This window comes from Etheostoma spectabile, chromosome 5 (genome assembly GCF_008692095.1).
Source record: "Etheostoma spectabile isolate EspeVRDwgs_2016 chromosome 5, UIUC_Espe_1.0, whole genome shotgun sequence".
NCBI classification, from domain to species: domain Eukaryota; kingdom Metazoa; phylum Chordata; class Actinopteri; order Perciformes; family Percidae; genus Etheostoma; species Etheostoma spectabile.
In genome coordinates, this window is record NC_045737.1 from 9,843,127 (window position 1) to 9,866,892 (window position 23,766).

Genomic DNA, 23,766 nt, shown 5'->3' on the forward strand with positions numbered 1-23,766 from the left:
TCCAAATGTGTTTAAGAGCAAATTACTAAATTTACTACGGATGATCAAGAAGAACATACATTTGAATATTAGTGTTAATCTCAGTTTTACCGTACAGAGTCATCATTTACCGGACTCTCCCAGTCATTTATTTAAATATTAATATACATATTTTTTTCTTTTTAACCAGTTTTGTTAAAAGGGGTATAATTTACTCAAGCATAATCTACATTTTGTTTATGAAATTATCTGAAATATAAAAAAACATGTATTTCTTTATTGAACACCAGCTAGGGGTTCACCCAAGTTCTAATGGTATGTGTCCTTCGAGACGTGTTTCAAAACATTTTATGCGAGAAATAGGTGTTGAGCCGAGCTACCCCACTGCTCATTTGCACAAAGTTGCCTCTATTCAACTTTATGCAAAAGAAGAGCGGGCGACTGGACCCGATTTTAACACTTTTTTGCAGAAAAATTAAATGAAGAAACAAGACTATAAGAATATAAAATATTCCTTTATTCAATCAAGTCACAAAATGAAAACCGAGCACTGAAAGGTTTTGCCATAAACTCAAATGACTGGCCTCTCTCCTGTATAACTAACAGTTACACTGTTAATTATTCCATATGTATGGTGGAGCAAGAGTCAGAGAACCAGACAGAAACAAGGTTACAAGGTAACATTTTTCAACAAAGTAACAATTTTCTGGCAGTAGTTAAGACTGTTGAGACAAAATGTTTTGTGCTTGAATTTGTCATTGTACAATAGACAGAGAGAAATAAAGCTTATTTTACTATGGTTTTACATCGATAACGTTCTAAAGCACAAATAAATTCCCAACAAACACGCAGACGATTTTTATGAAGACAGATGCTATTTTCTCCTCCTTAGCATTTTATTAATTGCAGCACTAAAAAAGGAAGTAGGCTACTCTAGTATTGATGTATGACTATTATTGGACAAAGGGAGAACATTTCTCTTTATTTAATATGATTAAAAGTAAGGTTAGGTTTTGTTGTCCGCTTCCCGACTCATTTTAAAGGAACACGCCGACTTATTGGGACTTTAGCTTATTACCCGTTCCCCCCCAGAGTCAGTACATATTCTTTTAATCTCCATGCCTGCTGCAACTCTGTCTGATCTGTGACTTGTATAGTCACAGCATGTACAAATAACAACGTCAAATGAGACATAGCCATATTCTAACCACGTACTAACTGGGAACTATGTTCTCAGAAAGGCGAAGCACTGCTACTTCTGCGGAGTGATTTGCTAGCAGCACCCGAGAAGCCCGGTCACGGAGCAGAGAGTTCTCCTGGAGATTGCTCAGAGTTCGAGTAATAGAGTCAACAATTACTAGATACTAAAAGCATAGTTTACAATAATGGGTGTTTGCTGCGAGAATAAATTCCAACCAAAAACGCTTACCGTCTAATCTATGGTTATACTTGTTCGGGATACTGATCCAAATACACCTGTGGCCAACTTCAAAAATGGTTGTGATTAAGTTGCATTAATCAAGTGATTTATTTTGTATTTGAAAAACACTGAATACCCATTGAAAACTACACGCATCACTGTGCCAGCGGCAGCTGCTGCCTACGGTACTTTTCTACACACAAAGAGCCTCACTTCCCATAACAGTAAACCCCGTCGGACTAACGTTACATACACATGCTGCCCACATGGCTACCTGTCTTAGAGGGTAAGACAAAGATAAAGGGTTGTCCGGCCATGTAAAAGGAAAACGGTGAAAGTTGACTTTTCTATCATGCAGCAAAAAAGTTTTAGCATCAACATCACAACGTCCTGAAATGTGATTAACGCGCATGCACACATCGCAATGTTAATGCTAAAACACAATCTCGTTCAGCCCAAGACCAGTTCTCGTCACACTTCTAATTTTGACTGAAAAGCCCAAAACCAGCAGTTCCCGTTACAGTGTTCATCTTATTACAATAGCGGGTGGTTTTAGGGCTGCACGATTTTGGCCAAATGATAATTTTTTTTATGTATCTCTGAGAAAGCTCCTTTACTTGTTTTCAACAATAACTGATTAAAATAGCTAGGGAGTGCGATGGACGTATATGCTACTCAGAGAGTGACGGCTGACTCATTATGAATGGGTCCAGCACGGGTTGAATGGCGGGTCAGCAGAGTTACACACGTTATGTGTATGAAATGTCTGTATCGTCACTGCGCTGCATTTTTATGAACTATGATATTCTGGCCATGGGTCACATTCAATTCAATTTCAATTCCATTCAATTTTATTTATAGTATCAATTCATAACAAGAGTTATCTCAAGACACTTTACAGATAGAGTAGGTCTAGACCACACTCCAGAATTTACAAGGACCCAACAGTTCTAGTAGTTTCCTCCAGAGCAAGCAACAGTGTGACAGTGGCGAGGAAAAACTTCCGTTTAGGCAGAAACCTCGGACAGACCCAGGCTCTTGGTAGGCGGCGTCTGACAGGCCGGTTGGGGTTAGTGGAAATAACAAAAATAGAAAAAAAACACATCTCTTGCAGGTCCAGCAGGCTTCGTCTCACACGCTATTAATCTACAAAAGTTAGTTGCATTCAATAACTTCTGTGTTTTTCACCGTGGCGGCAGCGATAGCAGAGTTACCAGCGGAAACACTGGTAGAAATACAGGTTTGCCTCTCATGCTTAACAATAGAAAGCTGGGTTAATAACAATTAAAACTGTAGAGAAATGTTAGAAGGGAGTAAGAGGAGATCGAGGAGAGATCAAAAAACAGGCAAGGCTTTACAGAAGAAATGGGTCATGCAACGCAAATCAAACTATATCCATTGCATAACATTGCAGCGGATGCGAGGACATTAGGTGCACCGGTGCGACCTAGAGCCCTGTGAGCTAACAGACACTAAATAGCACCGACTAGCACTGGTCACTGCTTTTGTCTGAAAAACAACACAGACGGGACAAAATGTTGCGTTTACTAGTAAACTGGTAAACCTTGTGGCCGACGTATAACAGACTGTTGAATTCTGTTTAATTTTCCTCCGTTACTCTGTCCTCTGTGACTGTCTACATCTGGAAAACAAGCTGCGCGATGCAGGGAACAACTCTGACTGGCACATGATCAGACAGTGGTTTACAGAGCGGTAGATTGGCTTTGCAAAAAAACCTGGAGCATTCTATGAAATGACGCATTTAAAAAGAAAAAATCGTGATTGTGATTAAAATTCTATTAATTGTGCAGCCCTAGGTAGTTTACTTTTTCTGTATTTTATTTTGTTTTAATAGTATTACAGTTTTTTATATTTATATTTTTTCCCTGTGAGCCAAGAAAAGAACAATGCAAAGAACAATCCATTGTAAAACTGGGTGGGGAATTTACAAGGAAGAATACAAGTCATTATTATCCTCCATCTGTGACTCCATGTGTGTTTAATGTAACAGGCTAAATCACAAATGCTGCTTGGTTGCTACAAGTCAGTAAGGAAATGACTAATGCTGTTGAATGTGATGCTCTGGCTCATCTCGCTACGCGCCTTATGCCAGCAGATGCAATGCTTTCTACAAGGACCTCAGACATACCGCAACATTCCCTGTAACACAATTACTATGCCTATTGGTTTTCTTTTTTCTATGTACACTGTCTCAAGGTTAAATGTCCTACTTAATTCAAAACAGGCATCATATGAAGGCCCACACAGGCACTTACTGTTGGTAGTTTACAACACTATCCGGCTGTTATTCTCTGTCCGCCCATGTGAAAGCAAGCATTGCTCAGGAACCTCATCCCACACACTGACCAGTAACACACATCATGTTGTCCAAAAGACAAGACTGTGAGGGTCCGCAGCAGCCAAGAAATACTGTGCGTCTACTTTTATTTCCTTTGTGTAATAATAATGTCTTTAGATAGACTTATGTCTTGTGTAGTGATTACTGCAATTCCGAGTTGTTGTGAATTTCAGTATGTCTATATAAGCAAATAAAGTGTCTATGAACCGCTATTAAAGGTCCCATGGCATGAAAATTTCACTTCATGAGGTTTTTTCTAACATTGATATGTGTTCCCCCAGCCTGCCATTGGTCCCCCAGTGGCTAGAAATGGTGATAGGTGTAAACCAAGCCCTGGGTATCCTGCTCTGCCTTTGAGAAAAAGAAAGCTCAGATGGGCCGATCTGGAATGTTCCCCTTATAATGTCTTAAGGGAAAAGGTTAACACCACTTTCTCTGCTTTGTCCGCCCAGAGAATTTTGCCTGCCCATGAGAAAGATAGAAATATTTTGGCTTTCAAAAAAGCAAAGTGGCAGTTGGTTAATGTAAAACCCCCACCCTCCACCTCCCCATCCTTTTTCATCCTCAGTAGCTACATACTCAGAAATGGCATGTCCTAAGGAAAGCTCATTGTGGGACTGGCTCTAGTGGCTGTAATTCTGCACCAAGGCTGAATTTCTGGAAAGAGACTTCAGATACAGTATTAGGGACCACTAAGGCCTATATAAAAGCCTCCAAAAAGCATCATATCATGGGACCTTTAAGATTCTGTTTAGTGAAGTGGCTAACCTTTTGTTTACAATTGGATTTAAAACTATACATTTTGTTCTTCTTGTTAGATAAAATCACTAAGAAAGACATTTTTCTAAAGATGTAAACATGTAGAAGAAGAATAATGATGTGCCTGATTTCAACGTCGTGCTGGCCGATGGGACTATATGTGTTGTGGAAACGATTTAGAAACATCTAACGTATACCATTTTTAGCGCATTGTAGAGAAAAACAAAGGCCGAACTACGTTAATACAATATTTACATCAGTTTTTACAGTAGGTTCATTTTGTACGAGTTGTTGTTAAAATAAAAATAAAACTTTTCATACTAATAATTTCCATTTGTCAAGAATTCAATTCACACAGGCATGTACAAAAACAGGCATTACCAAATGGTTATTTCATAAAGACTAGTATAAAAATAGTATAATATATTGTGATATGATATGATATAAAATTACCTATATTGCGATATAAGATTTTGGCCCTACTTCAATGTCATAACTTACGCCTATAATCAGTTTACTGATGTTTCATCATATAATGCATTCACAAATAGAGACTTCTTAACAACCTCAACTGCCAAAGGGAAGGTTGAGACTATCACTACCAGGCTCATTTTAAGTCTGGTTTAAGTCCTATATCTCTGATCATTCTCAATTTGTTAATGTTAATGATAAATCCTCCAAGTACGCTAAAGTTAGCTATGGCGTTCCACAAGGCTCAGTGCTTGGACCAGTTCTATTCTCCTTATATATAATTCCTCTAGGTCATATTGTAAGGAAACACTCAATTAACTTTCAATGTTATGTGGATGACACATAACAGTGGCACTCGCGAAACCAGTCAGTTAGCTAAACTTCAAGCATGCACTAAAGATATACAATCCTGGATGACCTACAATTTTCTGATGTTAAACTCAAACAAAACTGAAGTTAAGATAAAGCTACCCTGGATTGTATTGCCCTGGCCTCCAGCACTACTGTCAGATATCTAGGAGTTATTTTTGATCGGGATATATCCTTTAAAGCCCATCTTAAACAAACCTCAAGAACAGCCTTTTTTCATCTTCGTTACATTGCCAAAATTAGGAACATCCTTTCTCAAAACAATGCTGAAAAACCTTTCCATGCATTCATTACTTCTAGGCTGGACTATTGTAATTCCTTACTATCAGGTTGCTCAAATAAGTCCCTTAAGACTCTCCTGCTGATCCAGAATGCTGCAGCGAGTGTTCTGACAAGAACTAAGTAAATGTATCATATTTGTCCTGTATGAGCGTCTCTGCATTGGCTTCCTGTAAAATCCAGGATTCAATTTAAAATCCTTCTCCTGACCTACAAGGCTCTAAATGGTCTAGCACCAACATATCTAGAAGAGCTATTAGTGCCTTATTGTCCATCTAGAGCAGGGGTCTCAAACTCAATTTACTTGGGGGCCGCTGGAAGTAGAGTCGGGTTTAGCTGGGCCACATCAAGTATTCCAAAAAAAAACCTCTATTTCCTCAAAAAAGGGCGCCGAACTGCCGGTGCTTTAAACCCCTAGATCTGATATGGTTTGCATTTCACAACAACAGACATCACATTGTCAAACCTCAGGCATTTGCCACAAAGGGTACTTAGCTAGCTTGACAACGGTTACACCGCTGTCACGAGACTACGGTAGCCCATAAGTGACATGCGCAATGACAAAAAGTGTCAGAACGCGCGGGCCGTACCAACACTTAACTATGATGTCAAGTAGGGGGCCACAAAATTTCCTCCCGCGGGCCGCAATTGGCCCCCGGGCCGCGAGTTTGAGACCCATGATCTAGAGCATTACGCTCCCAGAATTTAGAGCTACTTGTAATTCCTAGACTCTTTAAAAGAGCCAGAGCCTTCGACTATCAGGCTCCTCTCCAGTGGAACCAGTTCACAGTCTGGGTTCGGGGGGCAGAAACCGTCACCACATTTAAGAATAACCTGAAAACTCTCCTCTTTGATAAAGCTTATAGTTAGGGAGTGAGGAGTTGCAGTGTCCGCCTAGCCAGGCACACCTGCTTCTCTTCAGTTGACGGATTCAACTACCATACAATCAATAATATCATTAAAATAGAGGGAGGCAGGCCAGTAAAGCCCACTCGGGCTGGGGAGAGTTCTAGCCTGACCAGGCACCTCTCCTTAACCTGTCTCTCTTAGTTGTGCTGGTATAGTTTGAGACTGCTGGAGGACTTCCTTTGACACCGAGCTGCTCTCTCCTCTCCCTTTCCATTCGTATGCATCCTGCCCCAGAAATGCTTGTTACCAACCTAGTTCTGTAGAATTTACTCCCCGGAGTCCTTATATTTTCTTTTCGCCCAGCATATTTTCTTGGATTAGGACAGCAACAAGATCTTGGTTGCAGCTGTTGCCGTGGTACTGCTGCACTCCCTGCTACATTCTGTTATGCTCTACAATGCCCTTCAGTGTGCTGCAGCATCCTGCTGAACCCTGCTGCATCCCGCCATGTCCAGCTATGCTCTGGTTGCCACGCTACACACTGTATCGCCCTGCAGTGCCCTGCTATGACATAAACTACTACGACTACCACTTTATCTTTATTGTGACTATTACTGCCACTGGTCTGTCCGAGGTTTCTTTCTAAAAGGGAGTTTTTCCTCGCCACTGTCGCACTAATTGCTTGCTTTTGGGGGAATTACTAGAATTGTTGGGTACTTTGTAAATTACAGAGTGTGGTTGATACCTACTCTATCTGTAAAGTGTCTCCAGCTAACTTTTGTTATGATTTGATATTATAAATAAAATGTAATTGTTGTAATTGCCCCGTCCTATCACAGCTGAATAGTGTTTTTTCTTTGCAAAGGAAAAACTTTTGACTCTTAACTTCTGCAAGGAGACCTGTTTAAGATAAAGGCACTTTGTTGCTAAAAGATATTACGAGCACATTAGGTGATGGACAAAGTGTTCTATTAAAATAGCCCCTGGGTAAGGAAGGTAACACAAAATTGCAATAAGGTTCAGCAAATTTACACTTCATATACTTAGGCTACACTGCTGCATTGTACTTGATTGTGTTAGTGTTCCAGTATTTCAGTATTTGTGTCTGCGGTTGCCTCTGTGCATGTGCTTCATCTGCAAACATGGTTATTTCTTTTGTCTGTGTGTTATGTCCTCTGACATCTGAGACATATAGTTAGGATTGTTATCCTGGGGCATATACCTTTTTCTAAGTCACTGTTCACTGCAGATTGCATGTTAACACTTGAACAACCATAGCACAGGCCATTTAACACTGTGGTAAAAATATTTAATTATTCCGTCATTGTGTGTGCTATGCTTAACTCCTCCCCTTCTTTTCCTACATACCTATTCTGCAAATGCCTATATTGTCATTATGATAGGATATCATTTAGAAAACCAAACAGATGGATTTTTTTTTCTTCACAAAACAACTCCCTTTATTTGCCAGGAGTAGGGCCAATAAATGTTGGTCCTCTCCTCTGCAGCCGAATTGACCCATTGAGACAATAAATGGGTATAAAAAAACTCATTTTCAAACCAATATTCACTCACTTGACCTTATAATCAAAGTAAATAGGCCCACAGCCTTCATCTTGTCATGTGTGTAAAATAGCAGATGTGTAAAATATCAGAAATTAAAGCAAAACTATTCACATTTTATGCCTGACTAGAAAAGATCTACCGTCTGTAGCTATACACATATAATACTATCAGAAATTAATAAGACAAAATGTAATGATCCCCAAGAGAATTGTTATTTATGTAAATTGACTCATTTGAACAAATAATTACGTTTCTAAATTGTATTATTTTTATAAGTTGGTGTGGATGTTGAACTGAACAACGCGTACAGTAGATATGGAGAGACAATTTAAAAGGCTGAGGGGGACCTGTCATTCTTTTGTTAGATAAAATGTGATAACAAAAAATTGGAATGTCATTTGTGATTGTTTTTACCAAGTTTACTATGTGTACTTTGAAATGTATTATAATTCATTTAAGCATGTGTTTGTTGTTTTATGCTACTACTGTACAAATTCAGTCAAGCTTAGATACATTGGAAAAAATTGAATCCTATTAGTCATCAGATTCTTAATTTTTCATTGTGTTGCCAACGTCTTCAACGGTACAGTATATGTGGCAGATGGATGATAGTCTGATGGCTCTCAGAAGTTAAATACTCTATGCAGTCAGGGAAAGAGTATTAAACACAAATAAAATGATACCACACAAAATGTCAAACTAGATATAGCAAATACAGTGTGGGCAAAAGGGTATAACAATATCGGTCTTCTCAATCAGAACTATTTCCAGAAAGCCATTTCAACAATTCAGAGACACCCTTTCTATAAGTGTTGATTAAGCATTAAAAGCGGTTATAAGGCTAAAAGTTTTTAATCCGAAAGGTTTTAGACACAGTGGCTCAGGTTAGTTTAGTTGCCACACAGTGAGAAGGTCATGGATTCGAATTGGCTGGCTGCTTGGGGCTTTTCCGTGAGTTTGCATGTTCTCTACATGCTCCAGTCTCATAGCAGTTTAAAGACATGAAAAATGAACATACGTTTGTGACATGTTTTGTATATTTATACAACACAGTCCCCCATGACCATAAACAGAAAAGATGGATAGATGGATGGGATCCTGTCATGAACTAAAGTGTTGAATTAGTGGAAATGTCCAGGGTCAAGAGTAACTGGAATACCTCCTTCTGGGTACAGTAAAGTCTGTGTGAAATGTCCCGTAAATCACTCCAAACCAAATTGTTGGACCCACAGGCCACCAGATGGAACAACCAATACTGCCATCTCTGGAGCCACATTGCTAAAAAAGAAAATGTTAATTTTTTTTTCTTCTTTCAACTGATAAGCGTGTATTCATTGTCTGGTGACAGTTCACAACATAACCTGGCATTACAATGCTGAGCCATCTGAACACGGTGGGTTCCTTGACTGCTTCCAAACGTGAAGCCAATTTGGGATCACATTCGGGGTCACACCATATGAAGGTCTGCGATAAATTTAAATTGGACTAGCTTAGTGAACTGGGACTGGGGTAGCATTGTATGTTAATGACATGGCATCTTCAGTGCCTGCAGTACCTACAGAGAGAGGAGGTTACTTCCAACATATCGAGTAGCTGCCATCTGCCACCTTAGTTTTCATAAATCAGAAGTTATTGGTTTCTTCAATGAAAAATACAAAGCGTTATCTATAATGAAAAATGGAAATTAATGACAGATATATGACCTTTCACTTCTTTTTTTACTGTATATACAACATGACTCATTTAACTGAATGAGATAATTTGGGTTGCTTTTGAAATGTGAAAGCTATTTTTCCAATGTGTATCTGATTTTGGCAAATGCAAGAAACAAAATCTGATTACTTTATCACAACACTGGATGCTCAGTAAAGCATAACTGCACTGAAAACGAAAGTATAATGCACTTTAATCACAAACACCGATTGGTTTGGAAATACGCTACAAGCCTAAGAAATACAGCTTTTATTCTAGAAATGGAAGGAGGAAAAAGTCCAATGAGATAGAGCCTTTGCTCCATCTGTTAATGTTTTCCAATGTATCACCTACAAACATAATTGCACACCATATTTTCAAATAAAAGCACAAGTAGAATAAAAAAGAAAATAGCTCTCCTGCAATAATTTTGTTCATTTTTTAAACCATCAATCGTGAGTCTGACAATGTCGTAGGAGCACAATGCTAAATAGGTGGAGAACTGTTTTACGTGTTTTTAAGCGTGCACTCTCAGTTCATTTGCAACTGATATTTTCCATGATTTGAGCAACAGCAGCCTTAAAAACACATTTTAAAACTATAAGAAAGCTTTTCTGATACAGGAATTTGACATGGTGATGTATGCATATTTATTTGGCTGGTTATGTTTATTGAGTGAGGGAGAATGTGTCTATGTGTGTTTTGGGGAATATATGTATTTCCAAACAATTTAAAATAAAATGTACTCAACTTGTCAAAGATGAGAAGGCTGTCTATTTGCTGTGTTAAATTCATAATCTTCAGCCACCTTTCCTTTCATCTTTGTAGTTCAAATACACCCTGGGTATGCAGACAGATTGCACCTTTTCCCACAGTGAATGTTAAAACTCTGGGAGCCAGAGCAGACTTAACCAGTGTTTAACATACTATTGCAGGAAGTTAGCTGTGTAAATAATGCATAGGTGCAGCAGCATTAAAACTTGTGTTTACAAGCATAATTATCACCTCATAACCTCTTAAGGTCTCTGAAGCTTAAACCACTTTTCAGAAGAAAAAAAAAAGGAAGAAAAAGCATTTAAGAACAACATTTGAATGAGATAGACTTGGTAGACTTTGTATTTTGCCCTAAAATCGATTCAATCTTTGACAGACTGCATCTTATAAATCTGAAAAGTTGTATGAAAAGTTCAAACTGTATCTTAAAATACTGACAGGCCTACGAGAAAGTGTTTTAACTTACTGGCTAATTAGATCTCTTTTTGGGGAAAGCGTGGGCATGTGAAGAAGACCATGTTCAAACTTTTCTTTTTCTTTTGTTGCAACTGTTGTCTTGACAGCTTACTCAATTATAATTCCTTCCACTACAGACAATAGTGACATCAGCAAAGGCCCAGCATAGTACTGCCTAATTTCAAACTTAAGAGGTCTAATCCCCCAAAACAACGATAAACATGTGTGCGTGAGGGCCTTTCATTTTTCTATTGATGTAAATGTGTTTCTCAAGCTTAATGGGAGACACATATATATATATATATATATATATATATATATATATATATATATAAAATGAACTCAGAAATGTTTTCTGTATTTACTCACATACACGGTGAAAAGATGGTCTTAATGTAGTGTATGTCGCCCACGTATGTAATGCTCTGTTACCCCTGAAGCTTATGGAACTAATCATATCTGTGTTCTCCATGCCAGACACATTCAAAACCCTTTGACTTTAAAAGCTCATATACTAAATACCTTTTGATTTCTGCTTAATTGTCCTAGGTGTGTGAACAAACTGCTACTTGTTTCAGTAACTCCAGTGCACTTACAGTTCCTCTTATAGATATTTGTGCCACCTACATAACCCTGTAACACTAATAAAATAGTGTACATTTAAGTATCTTATGGTCAAGATACAACCTTGAACGTGATAATAGCATGGATCCGTTTGAGCTTTTTGTACATACAGCAGCAATGTAAAAGTTTGCAAATGTGTTTAAATGCTTAATAAACATTTAGGTTGATACAATGCAAACACAGGACAATATTCATCAATGATCCCTTATGACAATCTCTGGTCTGTACAAAACCTGTAGCAAGGGACACAAGAGCTATTGTTTTATGTTCACCATCCGGTGATCGGCACCACACTGATTAGATAGCAGCACATTGTGTGTGTCTCTTACGCTGCCGTCAGCGGCTGGCAATAACAAAGATTGATAGCAGAGTTAGGACAGCCATTTGGGGCCTTGATCTACGACATCGGCTCTCAAGGGATGAAGCCATCCAAGCTACACTCAGCTGCCCAGGGCCGGTGGTCACCGTAATCGAGAGGAGATGTATTTATAAAGTGGCCTGCTCAGCAACCCCGCTCATTCCAGTAAATCTGAGGGGAAGCTGAAAGGGAAAATGTCACAACCCAAGGACACTACAAGGAGCTAACCCTGCCGCTGCCAGCAGGTAATTGGGGTGTCAGTGTGTCCCAGAATGCATTTCCTGCTATCACACCTTTTGGCTGTTAGCTAGCGTTGCACCTTCCTGCCAGTATAGTGAATAAGAGACAGCGAGAGAAAAATGGAGACAGAAAAGCAAAAAGCAGAGTCATACTTTAATGATGACATGCACAAAGTTTGCTTCAATGTGCCGTTAGCAAATGAGATTTTTGACATTGTGGTCATCTTGTACATTACATACATTCATTCAGATCCACAATATCAAAAATATGTTATTATGAGCAATTCAAATCGACGTTGTCTTCCTTAGGGGTAGCTTTTAGGCCAAATATTAATAAATGGTTCAGCATACTAAATGTTAGTTGTTTGTCAAAGCTGTCCTGCAGCCCTTGCTCTTTTTACTCGCTTAGCCTATTGCTTGGCTTTAGCAGCAAACACAAATCTCAAATGGAGGTATTGATTGGGGCTTATGGCAAAATCTATATGAAATACATTGAGGTATTAAAAGAAGAGCAAGGGAAAAAGGAATTCAATGAGCTGCCATAGGATGAGAAAGTAAAAATATGTGGGATACAGCTGCTTTACTGGTTGCCTAATTGTGAATATCCCTAGTGCATTGCCACCATTAACACAAATGCTGTGGCACATTTTATAATATGCCAAAATAATAACTACATTTTTTAATAAATATTCATAGACAGAGATGAGCATTGATTGTAAATTGTGAACTTGTTCCATATAATTAAAAGCCAAGATAAAACGGAATTTGTTCAAAGTGTGCCACAATAAACTGACATGGTAGTTATGCTGGCACTAGTATCAGAGCAAATCCATGGGGAAACACTAATGTGTTGTAGATGTTACACAGATGTCCTTTCAATTAACTAATTAGAAGGAAGGGAAAAGAATAATGATGTATGCCTGGATGTGCTTAAAACATCCATGTCTCTTCATCCCTGGTCCAAGTTCAAGGCTGCCACTGTTAACTTGCGTGGCTGATGGAGATCAAACAGATACTGATGTGCAAATGAGGACAAGAATATACCATGTAGAAGAAGAGAGAGAAAGTTAACTGTTGATTTTGCACACTGTGAAGGCTGCGTTGCCATCTTACTAACTGCAGTATCAAGAGGACATTCCAAAGACCATCGTTCTCCCTCATGGAGTGGGACACTTTTAAGTCATGTCCAGAAAAAAAATCCCCTTTTCTTCCCCCTCATCGAGGATCACTCTCTAGTTCAATGCAGATTTAATTTTTAAAGATCAATTTTAGGCATAGTTGTTTGAAACACATAAACCATAATAGGACAGGTTTACAGCAAAGTTAAAGACGATATATCATAAAGAGTATATGATAACCAGTAAAGTTAACATAGAAGAAAACATATCCACAGAAAAACAGGCTACATCAGCAATACACATTAGAAACTAGTGCTGCACAATATGTTGTTTTTTAATTGTCATCGCAAAACCAACTGGCGCAATGAACACAACGCAAAAGGCTCCAACGTATCGCGAAAGACAATCAGAGAATTTTTGTGTTAGTTGAAAGAAAATATAAGTAGAAAAATTGCACTTTAAAAGCTAACCGTTCCATTTCATGTTTAATTTATTTAATAAAATAATGTTAACTAGACATTCTTTCCTTTCACTTGTTTTGAATTCAACAATCATTTTGACGTATTTTAGCGGAATACTGAAAGCAGCAGAAAGACAGAAATTAGTACACTTTTAAATGTGTTTATTTATCGCAAGTAATCTTGTTATTGCGATATTCAACGTAATCGCATATTGCATTTTTCCTCATATTGTTCAGCCCTATCAGAAACAACAATAAATAATATTGAAAAAAAAACTAAACAAAAAGCTAAATATAAGAGCATATACAAGTTACGGTGAGAGTGAAGGCAAGGCAGAGAGTGAAACAAGGACATTTTATTTTATGAGGAAGTAAAAAAGCTTAATATGATGAGGCTGTGTAACAGTCTTGTCAGAGGAACATATGGAGAGGGACAAAACACTTGGAATTACATAACTGTAAGCCTTGATTTAAAAACTGAGGCTACTTCTACTGATTTATACACATGCTTTAGTCATAGAAACATTCCTGTTCGAAAATAACTGCCTATAAAGGCAGCCTATTCAAACGTACACAGAGTGCTTTTGGGTAATTTTGTTGATGAAATCAGTACCGAACAGGATCTGCCTTTAAACCGAGTCTTTTTCTGTAAATGTTCACATTCCCTGGAGACAGACTTAGTAGTGCATTGCAACGCTGAATCCTTAGATATAAGACATATGATATACGAGCAAATGCTCTAAGATATTCCCACCCGATTACTATTATCCTCTACCCACAGGACAGAATATTTTTTTATAATAAAAGTCTAAATAAAACCAATACAAGGATCCAGTTACTCTGGACTGCTCTGAATTGAATTGAACAGGTTGTGTGGTGGGTCAAGAGGCTCCATGTCTGCTATTCAGTAGAATTGCAGACAAGTCTTGTCAGACATATTAAGGTTTGCAAACAAAAGGGAGATTTATTTAGTGACAGATGTTTGTCAGGTTTTTGTATGTGAACTGGTTATGTCATTATATTGCATTTCTCTTGCATCCTCTTGAATCAGATTGGGGGAAAAAACTGAATATGAAAGACAACCTTTTTAATGATTAGAAAACAGAAAGAAGCAGCTGAATTACTTCATCACAGCCTGAGACAGCATGTCTTCATCTACTTAAGATGCCTTTTGTTCTACATTCAAAAGCTCTTTTATTCCTTGTGGGAGCTTTATTACAGAATACTTCTGGACTCTTGATAAGAACCCAGCTCAACTAAAAATCACAATAAATTCAAAGTTATATTACCTGTTGTTGCTAAAACAGCCAATTCCACGTAGGGATGTTTACACTTAATCACAGCCTCTGTTTGAGGAGGTCATAACTTTTTTTATTTAGAAAATGTTCAAGTTCAAGTTGCTAAACTTCTTCAGCAGACACTCATTAGATTTAGCTTTACAGTCACCGCATAGTTAACAAGCACAAACCAGACCAAGTTGCCAACTGTACCCTTAAGCAGAACTATGGCATTGCATTAACATATAATGTGTTTCTCTTCAGACTTTGACACTTCTCATCCTCTAGCAGTAGCTTAGTTTGGCCAAGTGGCCTTTTGTCCTCTTGAGCCCAGATCTCCCAATTTGGAAACTCACAATGTAATCAAGGCCTCCATAGAACAGAACTGCTTAAAATAACAACTGGTGCTGCAAAAGCCACAAGATCCTTAAAAAAGCGTACTTGTTTTGTGTGCCAATTTAACTTTTAAATGCATAGTGCATACTAGGCCTGGGCAACATTGATATTACAACGTGATATGAGGCTAGATATGGTCTTAGATTTTGTAAATGGTAATGTGGCAGGTGTAGTCTTTAGGTTTTAAGGCTGCATCACAGTAAAGTTATGTCAAGTTACCAGACTGTTCTATGTGTTCTATTATTTGCCTTTAACCACTTAGTCATTAAATCCACATTATTGATGATTATTTATGTGAAATCTTTGTGAAAATACGTTATTGCACCAATTGTCAACCCTACAATATTGTCGCAATAATATTGCGATATCTGATTTTCTCCATTTTGCTATTTTTTATAAATTAGTAGAAAATCTAGTTTTCACTAACAAAACATTGAGTTGTACTGTCTTTCATGCATGCTAAAAATGTTGCTGCAACATTTCACTTTAATAATAAATACAGGTGAGAAATTTTGAAATAAGTGTAAAAGTATCACATCCAGAGCTTGAAGTTATGACTTTTTTTTTCCCCAGAACGACACACCCCTCTGGCTCCAGGCATATTATATCACTCCAGTCAATGCAGCTGCAAGCCAGCTGAAATTGAACTCAGATATATGCCAGTGCACATGTCCCTTGTGTGAACTTGACACAGCAGAGTTATTATTGCTAGTGGGGTTAAAGTCAGGGGCAGTGGGCCAAAGATTATCTATCATGATTCACCTTGCTGACAGAAGTATAGAATAACTGAAAAGGCAGGGATGTGGGTATGTACATTGGTAAGAGCGGTTGTCAAAGTCTATATTATGATTGTTTCAAGTAGTAGGCAGAATGGCTTGATGGGATGAATCTCATTCGTGGCGCTCTGTCAAGCATACAGAGCAGGAGATACCCAACTTCTCTCTCGAATCATTAAATTCTCTTTTGGTCATGGTAGGAGAGATTTATGGCTCCCCAGGCCCTCACTTTCTCTTTAGTCCTTAGGCTTCCTCAGGTTGGCATAGCGACAAGTCACATCATTGCATGAATTAGCATGCTGTTCTAGATTGAAGATAATTAAGTGCTAAAACGTGCCATTTAATAGTCTTTGGAAAAACTTGGATATTTTTCTTTGTCAGTAAAATTATTCATAATTCATGATCAATCATTTACATAAACTGTACCTTACTATTAGTTTTACTAGACGTAATGAAGTGTAGAGACAACTGCATGTGGAGCCATAGTACACTGTTGCAGCAAATAATGGCTCAAAACCTGATTGATGGCAATGTTAAATGAGACTTTAAAAATGGTTGCTGTAAAGGCCATCATTGCATATTCATGTTTGTTTATTATGGATCTTTTTCTATCTGGAAACACTGGATTCCAGCATTATACATACAGAACAAGGTAAACATTAGAGCCCGGCCAATATTAGGCATTTCCTGACCTATACACACACACATACATACATACGTACACATATACACATATTATATATATATAAAACACACAACCACACACACACACACACACACACACACACACACACACACACACACACACACACACACACACAGTGTATCGGCCAATTGTGACAAAGTGGGTTTGCTCACCACCTGTCCCATACAGGTCATTATTATCTATAGTACACCTTCTATTTTATGTGTGTTTATTTTTTAAATTTACCATAGCTTGTAAAAAAGTGCACCACATACTATCCAGTTTTGTTTGTGTTTGCATTATGTTACAGTCTACAGCAAAGCATATATATAAGTTAAAGTAAACACACGTCATAATTTAGTTTCAGTTCCATTTCATTGGGTTGCAAGTTTAAACACGGTTCAATGGTTTTCCTGTATTAATACTTACAATCGTTCGCTCCTTAGTTCAGTTCCACCATGCACGACAATTGTTTAGTGAGGGGCCGGCCTAAGCATTTCCTGCTTTATAGGAATAGGGTTGTCATTGATGACATCACCGGGCCAAACCAAGTAGAGGGTTTTCTTTCTTTATACGAATGTTTCTTTTGGTTGTTTTTGGTTATTATAAATAAATGTGTGAATAACCCTGAACTGTGTTATAGTCAGTGGAAACAGAGTGAACTGGTAACTAAGTTCCATATGTTAAGAGATTTCTAGGTATTAATGTATTAATGTATTGACCACCCTATATAAACAGTGGGATTTGCGCTTCCAAGGGGAAAGAGGTGAGACTGTGCTGCTATAAACACGTGCCGTTTGTTAGCATTGCTACACGTATAATGCATTATTTTTCTTAAGTCTTTTTGATTGTTGAATTATCCGTGTACTGCAGACCACTGTAAATAAAATATTCACCTCTGGGAACATACAATGTTTTAGTCTGCCTACCTACCACCTTCCTAGCAACTCTGGCCAGGCAACACCACACCGATGTATCAAAATATCGGATTTTTAAATTTGTAGAGCAATATTACTGAGGGCAAATTGAGAGAAAATGGAAATGAAACATCAAGAATTTCTGCTTCTAAAAGCTTTCATCCCACGAAACCTTCAGCGGGAACCCAACACCGACCTGAAATTTCACACAGTAATTTCCTGCAATGACTATATATTATTGGAATCATGTAAAATGGAGCCATAAAAAGGTCCTATTTGAAATTATGTGTTCTGATGGAAGACAAAAGGCCTGAGAACACTAGAGATGGTCAATTTAGCATGTGAGCAGGCAGGATGTACTTTATAAGGCTTGTGGTAGAAATTCTAATATCTAGGTGAGATCTGAAATAAAGCTTTCAAGGGTTTATTTCTTGCTGGAAAGGTTCAATCCATCACAGCACAGGGTCTAGAAGAAGGAAGAAAGACACAAAAGAATCACTGGCTTAAAAACCCTCTCACAAGCTGGCAGAAAGGGTAGGGGGGTAAAATTAACAACCCTGACAAGCTGACAGGACATGGGAATGGGTGAATTACTAGCCCTTCTGACTGATCCGTCCATCTGACCTGCAAATCCAGGACCAAAATGGGAGGTAGAGAAAAACCAGTCTCTGCACATCAAAAGAACATAAAGTTTGGCTACCAGGATCCATACATCAATATAGGGGTAAAGAGTTCATGCTGGTAAAAAACAAAAAAACAAGTCAATAGTAAGATGTATTAAAAGACAAATTTTGATTACAGGCTGCAGTACTTTTCCCAACTGTCTTGGCTTATACATCAATGGCTGGTTGTGTTAATATATTTTCAAACATGTGATCATAATATTTAAACTTGCAGTTATACTTACAGTATGATGGAATATGTATCAATATTGTGGTATTGTAGAATTGTATTGCAGTACTGTTTGCCTTCACAAGGATGCAGTAAGTACTGTTTGGTATGCTACATACATAGATAGGTAATGCAATTCTGCACAAGTTGCATTTCTGACCATCAATCATTGAGTTGCATCCTAAATTGTATATTAGGCTAAGACTGTGTGTACAGGTTACATTACATGTTTTATGATTTTTAATAACAATGGTTAATTTAGCATGTACATTCATGTGTTCCCCATGTTGTTAAAGTGACTATGTTTATTTTTAAAATATATATTTTGGGGGGCACGTGTTAAGTGATAAGGACAGTATGTAAATCAACATTGTCTTTGATTGTTTCATTGTCTGTTATTTTTAGATAAGTAGCAATACCATGCTAACTAACATTTTTGTAAAATAAGTCACTCCATGTGACATTGCAATGCAGTTAGTTTCCAAATGTAACTTACTGAAATTTGGTTTCAGCATCTATGACGGTGAAATAATCACTTAAAAGATAAGTATCTTTAATATTTACCATACATTTGTTATCGCCGTTAATGTTTTACATCAATGTAAAGCTTAACGCTTTAATGCTGGTACAAATTGCTATAATAATTAGGTAGATACACCCAAGCTAACGTTAGCTAACTGAACTCATCATTTAACATTAGGCGGTTAGCTAGCTAGGTTGCTGTCTTTGTAAAGTTTCTGTGTTTATCACGAGTTGTATCTGTAGATGGGAGATAACACTGCACCGTGTTAAATTCACTAGCAACGTTCAATGAAGGCTAACATGTATGAGTAGTTTCCCATGTAATAATGTTATGTTATAGCATTCATAACGGTAAACATCTTTTCCTTGTGTTAATTGTCTTTTAACAGAACTAATGGAGGCAGTCACCAAGGATGGCAAAGCCCAAGACCATCACGGAGACAGAGGCCAAAGAGAGATGTTGAATACATTTGCTAAATTAGAGATTGGCATTCTAACAATAAATGCTTTAAATTAACTGGTTTGTCTGTGTCATTAAGTTCTTGGGCGTGTGTGTATAATATTAACTGTTTTCAATGTCTATTTTTCCATCCATCATTGTGACCTGGACAGAGGAAACTTCTAACTGAATAATTATATTCAAAAGCTATCTGTTTTAATTACTCGTAAAGTCTACATTTTTTTAAAAACACTTTACGAAACATGTATCTTTACTATAACATTTATTCAAACATTACTATTTACTGTACACACAAGTATATTCAACATGAAGGGCGATCAGACAGAGCTGCAGATGATGGTGTTGCTTCCAGAGTGAAGACAGAAGGAGAACGCTTTAGGTTGGTCATCCAACCTGTCCTGGTAAGATTACAACTTTATCACAAATATATTTAAGCATACAGTAAAAGTCCACTGTGTAGTTTCTTCATCATTAACGTAACTGACAACTGTTGACCATTTATCACACTAACACCTACCTTTATTTCGTTAGCGGGTGTTTATCAATGGTGTTGTTATTAGGACTTTTTGTATTTTGATTGACGCTTGTGTGTCTACGGTACAATTTAATCTTTCTCATCTGCAGTTTACTGCATGTCATACTGCCTGTGGTAGCTCATTAGCTGGTAGCGCTTGCCTTGTAGTTGCTGATCATATTTTGCATTTGTTGAACTGAACAATAATGTTACATGTATGTTGTAAACTACAGGCTAATTTTAACAGCTACTGTAAGATTAATTAAATTAAGATTAGGTCAATTAATGCAATTCTCCTTGCAGGTAAGTGACAACTACAAACATGAACTCCCACTTTTTAATTAATTGAAATGAGATGAATAAGAGAAAAAGCCTAGTGCTTACATATCAGTGTCGGTAAAGTTACCTACCTTAGCGCGTTGCGGGCAAAGTTGACGACAGAACATTCTACTGAGGCTGATTCACCTTCTCCATCTCAACAAAATCAGTGAACAGCACAGTTCACAGTTCCACAACCATTTTGTCCAGTGTTTTGAAATGCAGCAAGAAAGTGAAGGCGGCAAAACAAATTCAATGACGCAAGCACGCAATGACATGCACTCGATAGCCTGTTCCATTGTACATGTTCTTCGAATCATAAGGAGGACTCTGACCTGCCTCTGAAGGATCCTTCCTTAGAAGGACAAGTCCTACCAAAGAAGGATCCTTGACATTGAGATTAAGCAATATTACATGACAGTGATGCTGCAGGACGTTAAGCTAGGAGATTCGTAAGCATCACTGTTGTGAAATGACAATGACGTCAAATCAAACCCTGCCATTGCGATTATACAACTAATATTGCGATTATGCAATACGGTTACCAACAACATAAAAGTTATGATCAAACTGCATTCATATTGTGGGGCAATTTGTTCTCAAAATTAAAAATCATGGGTTAATTAATCCCTCCCAGTTTTGTCAGCCAGTCAACTTAAGCTAACGTTAGCTTCATAGAGATCATAGGACTTCCCAAACTGAATAACTACCGCACATATAAACAAAAAACTGCTTTGCTAGCTTAATCTCTTTGCAACCAAAATATCTGCTGGAAAAAAATTAATATATCTGATATACTGATATATCTCCTGTATGTCCATGAAAATCACATTTATGTTTTCTTAGATATCGCCGCCACCGGCACAGCTGATCCAAACATATCCAATCTTGGGGGAATTACTGGAATTGTTGGGTCTTTGTAAATTATAGAGTGTGGTCTAGACCTATTCTATCTGTAATATACTGTATGCATGTAATAATAAATAATAAAATTAAGTTGAAAGTTAACTTCCGAGCGTGACAAATAAGTCGTTTAATCCGATGAATCACTTTATATACTAGTTGGAGAGCTTTTGTGTGTTCCACTGTGGTTCCTGCATTAATTACATAAATACAAAGGTTTTTAAACGTTTTTTTTTTAATTCAACTCCATAATGTTGACAGAGAAATGGTGATATTTTAAGTGATGCACCAGGTGTGTCTGAAATGGCTCTGGGTGTGCTGTCATGCTAATCTGAGCACTTTCTTAATGTCTAGTTGACCAATCAGATTGTCTGGTCGGATCTCGTCACCTCCCGCCTTGACTACTGTAACTCTCTCCTTTTTGGCCTTCCTCAAAAATCCCTCCATAAACTTCAACTTCTTCAGAACTCAGCAGCTCGTGTCATCACCAGAACCCCCTCATTTCATCATATAACCCCGGTTCTTCAGCAGCTCCATTGGCTCCCGGTTCAATTCAGAATACAATTTAAAATCCTTCTCCATACTTTCAAAGCCATCCATAACCTTGCCCCTCCATATCTATCAGAACTCCTACACATCGCCGTCCCCTCCCGCTCCCTCAGATCTTCCTCCTCTATCCACCTCACTGTCCCCCATGCTCGACTCATCACCGTGGGGAGCAGAGCCTTCAGCCGCTCTGCTCCCCAGCTCTGGAACTCACTCCCACCCGACCTCCGCAACATCAACTCTCTCCCTCTGTTCAAAACTAGACTAAAAACCCATCTGTTCCAGCTCGCTATCTGTAAATACACTGTTCCTGTTTTGTTTGTTTTGTTTGTTTGTTTTGTTTGTTTTGTTTTTGTTTTATTTGTTTTGTTATTACTACTTACACTTTTTGTTCCCTGTATCTGTCTCTTATTCTCTGTAAAGCGTCTTGAGTGTTAGAAAGGCGCTGTTAAATAAAATGTATTATTATTATTATATTATTATTATTATTATCTACTTGTTGTGTAAAATAACAATAGAAGCATACTTCCATGGAACATTATTAAGGGCACACTTTAATTCTCCAACATCACAGTTCCATCTCGGAGTGACCTTTCAGAAATGACACAGCGCCTGACTGCTATAATCATCTGCTGCATCTATACTCTCACCAGACATAGTGGACATGTACAAACACAAGGTGCAAACACAAACCTTGGATGTGTTGCAGTAGAGTAAAAAATTGATACGTTTTAATGTACTTTGTCTTCCTTTCCTTTGTGTGATGTGAGTCCAGCATAATTTGCGTTTAACAACCATCCATAGAGCCTCTTTTCAGAGCCCTATGTGGTGTTTAGTATGTGAGATAGGCTGTGTGTATGTGAAGTACAGGGTGTGTTTGGTGGGTGTTGAGTGATTATATCATGAGTGTCCCTGCATGCGTCAGTGTGTATTAAATTAAAGAATGACAAAGTCAGAGACTAAATTGTGAGTCATGTAAAGAGTTTGGCAGCGCAAATGGCTGTGCTGGATCTTTCACCAGAAGCTTTCTCTTTTCCTAGGTTTGTGGATGGCGCAGGGAGAAGTGAGTCACACCAAACTCTCAACTTAATACATGCATCTCTCAGTGAAAAGAAACACAGCTCTGTGGCCCTTAGTTGAAGCAGTAGAGTTGTAAGAATGTGTCAACTGTCCTTTAAGTACAATCAAAGCAAATTGGCCCTTTTTTAAAACTGCTACGTATCATAAATGTCCATAACAAATAAGCTGGAAGGAGACCCCTGTTGATTTTAAAAGGGATACAGAGGATATTGGAAAAGAGAGAGGCGGAACGGGGGGGAATGGGACAATGAATGATCGAAAATTTTGTCTTAATTTTGTGTTACTTTATTTTACTGTTTTTTGGTTCGCCCAAAAGAAAGCTGAATTCATTCAAAAAAAACAGAAAAGAGAGGGAGAGAGAAGAGAGAGAGGAGAGAGGGGGTATTGACAATTTGGAAACTATAGCTTTTTTTTGTTTGTGCCAAAATTGGCAATTTTTTTAAAAGGAAAAATTTAATTTTTTTGATTATTTGGAAAAGGGGGTTTGCCATAAGAAGTACTAAAAAAATTTAAAAACAAGGTGCTTTTTATGCACTTTTACAGAACTAAAGTTCTGACGTTACTCCAAAAATGGCTCCCCTTTTTATACCACACTCTCATTCATTTTGAGCTGATTTGCCCAAAAAAACCCAAAAGAAAAGCTCGGTGCTAAAACGCTCAAATACGGGCTGTAAAACGAACTCCACACCCTTTTGGGAAAGCTTCAAAA

The 23,766-nt window shown here is 37.9% G+C and overlaps 2 long non-coding RNA genes across 2 annotated transcripts; one reads left to right on the forward strand and one right to left on the reverse strand.

Moving 5' to 3' along the window:
• The first annotated feature begins 1,128 nt into the window (after positions 1-1,128).
• Positions 1,129-17,199, forward strand: LOC116690139 (uncharacterized). The gene is made up of 3 exons (XR_004332179.1): positions 1,129-1,354; positions 7,381-7,387; positions 17,189-17,199. It is a non-coding gene; the product is annotated as an uncharacterized LOC116690139 (long non-coding RNA).
• LOC116690138 (uncharacterized) lies at positions 8,919-21,531 on the reverse strand. Its single transcript, XR_004332178.1, has 3 exons — positions 21,219-21,531; positions 18,645-18,647; positions 8,919-8,930 (listed from the first exon to the last, which is right to left on the reverse strand). It is a non-coding gene; the product is annotated as an uncharacterized LOC116690138 (long non-coding RNA).
• Between the last annotated feature and the right edge of the window lie 2,235 nt (positions 21,532-23,766).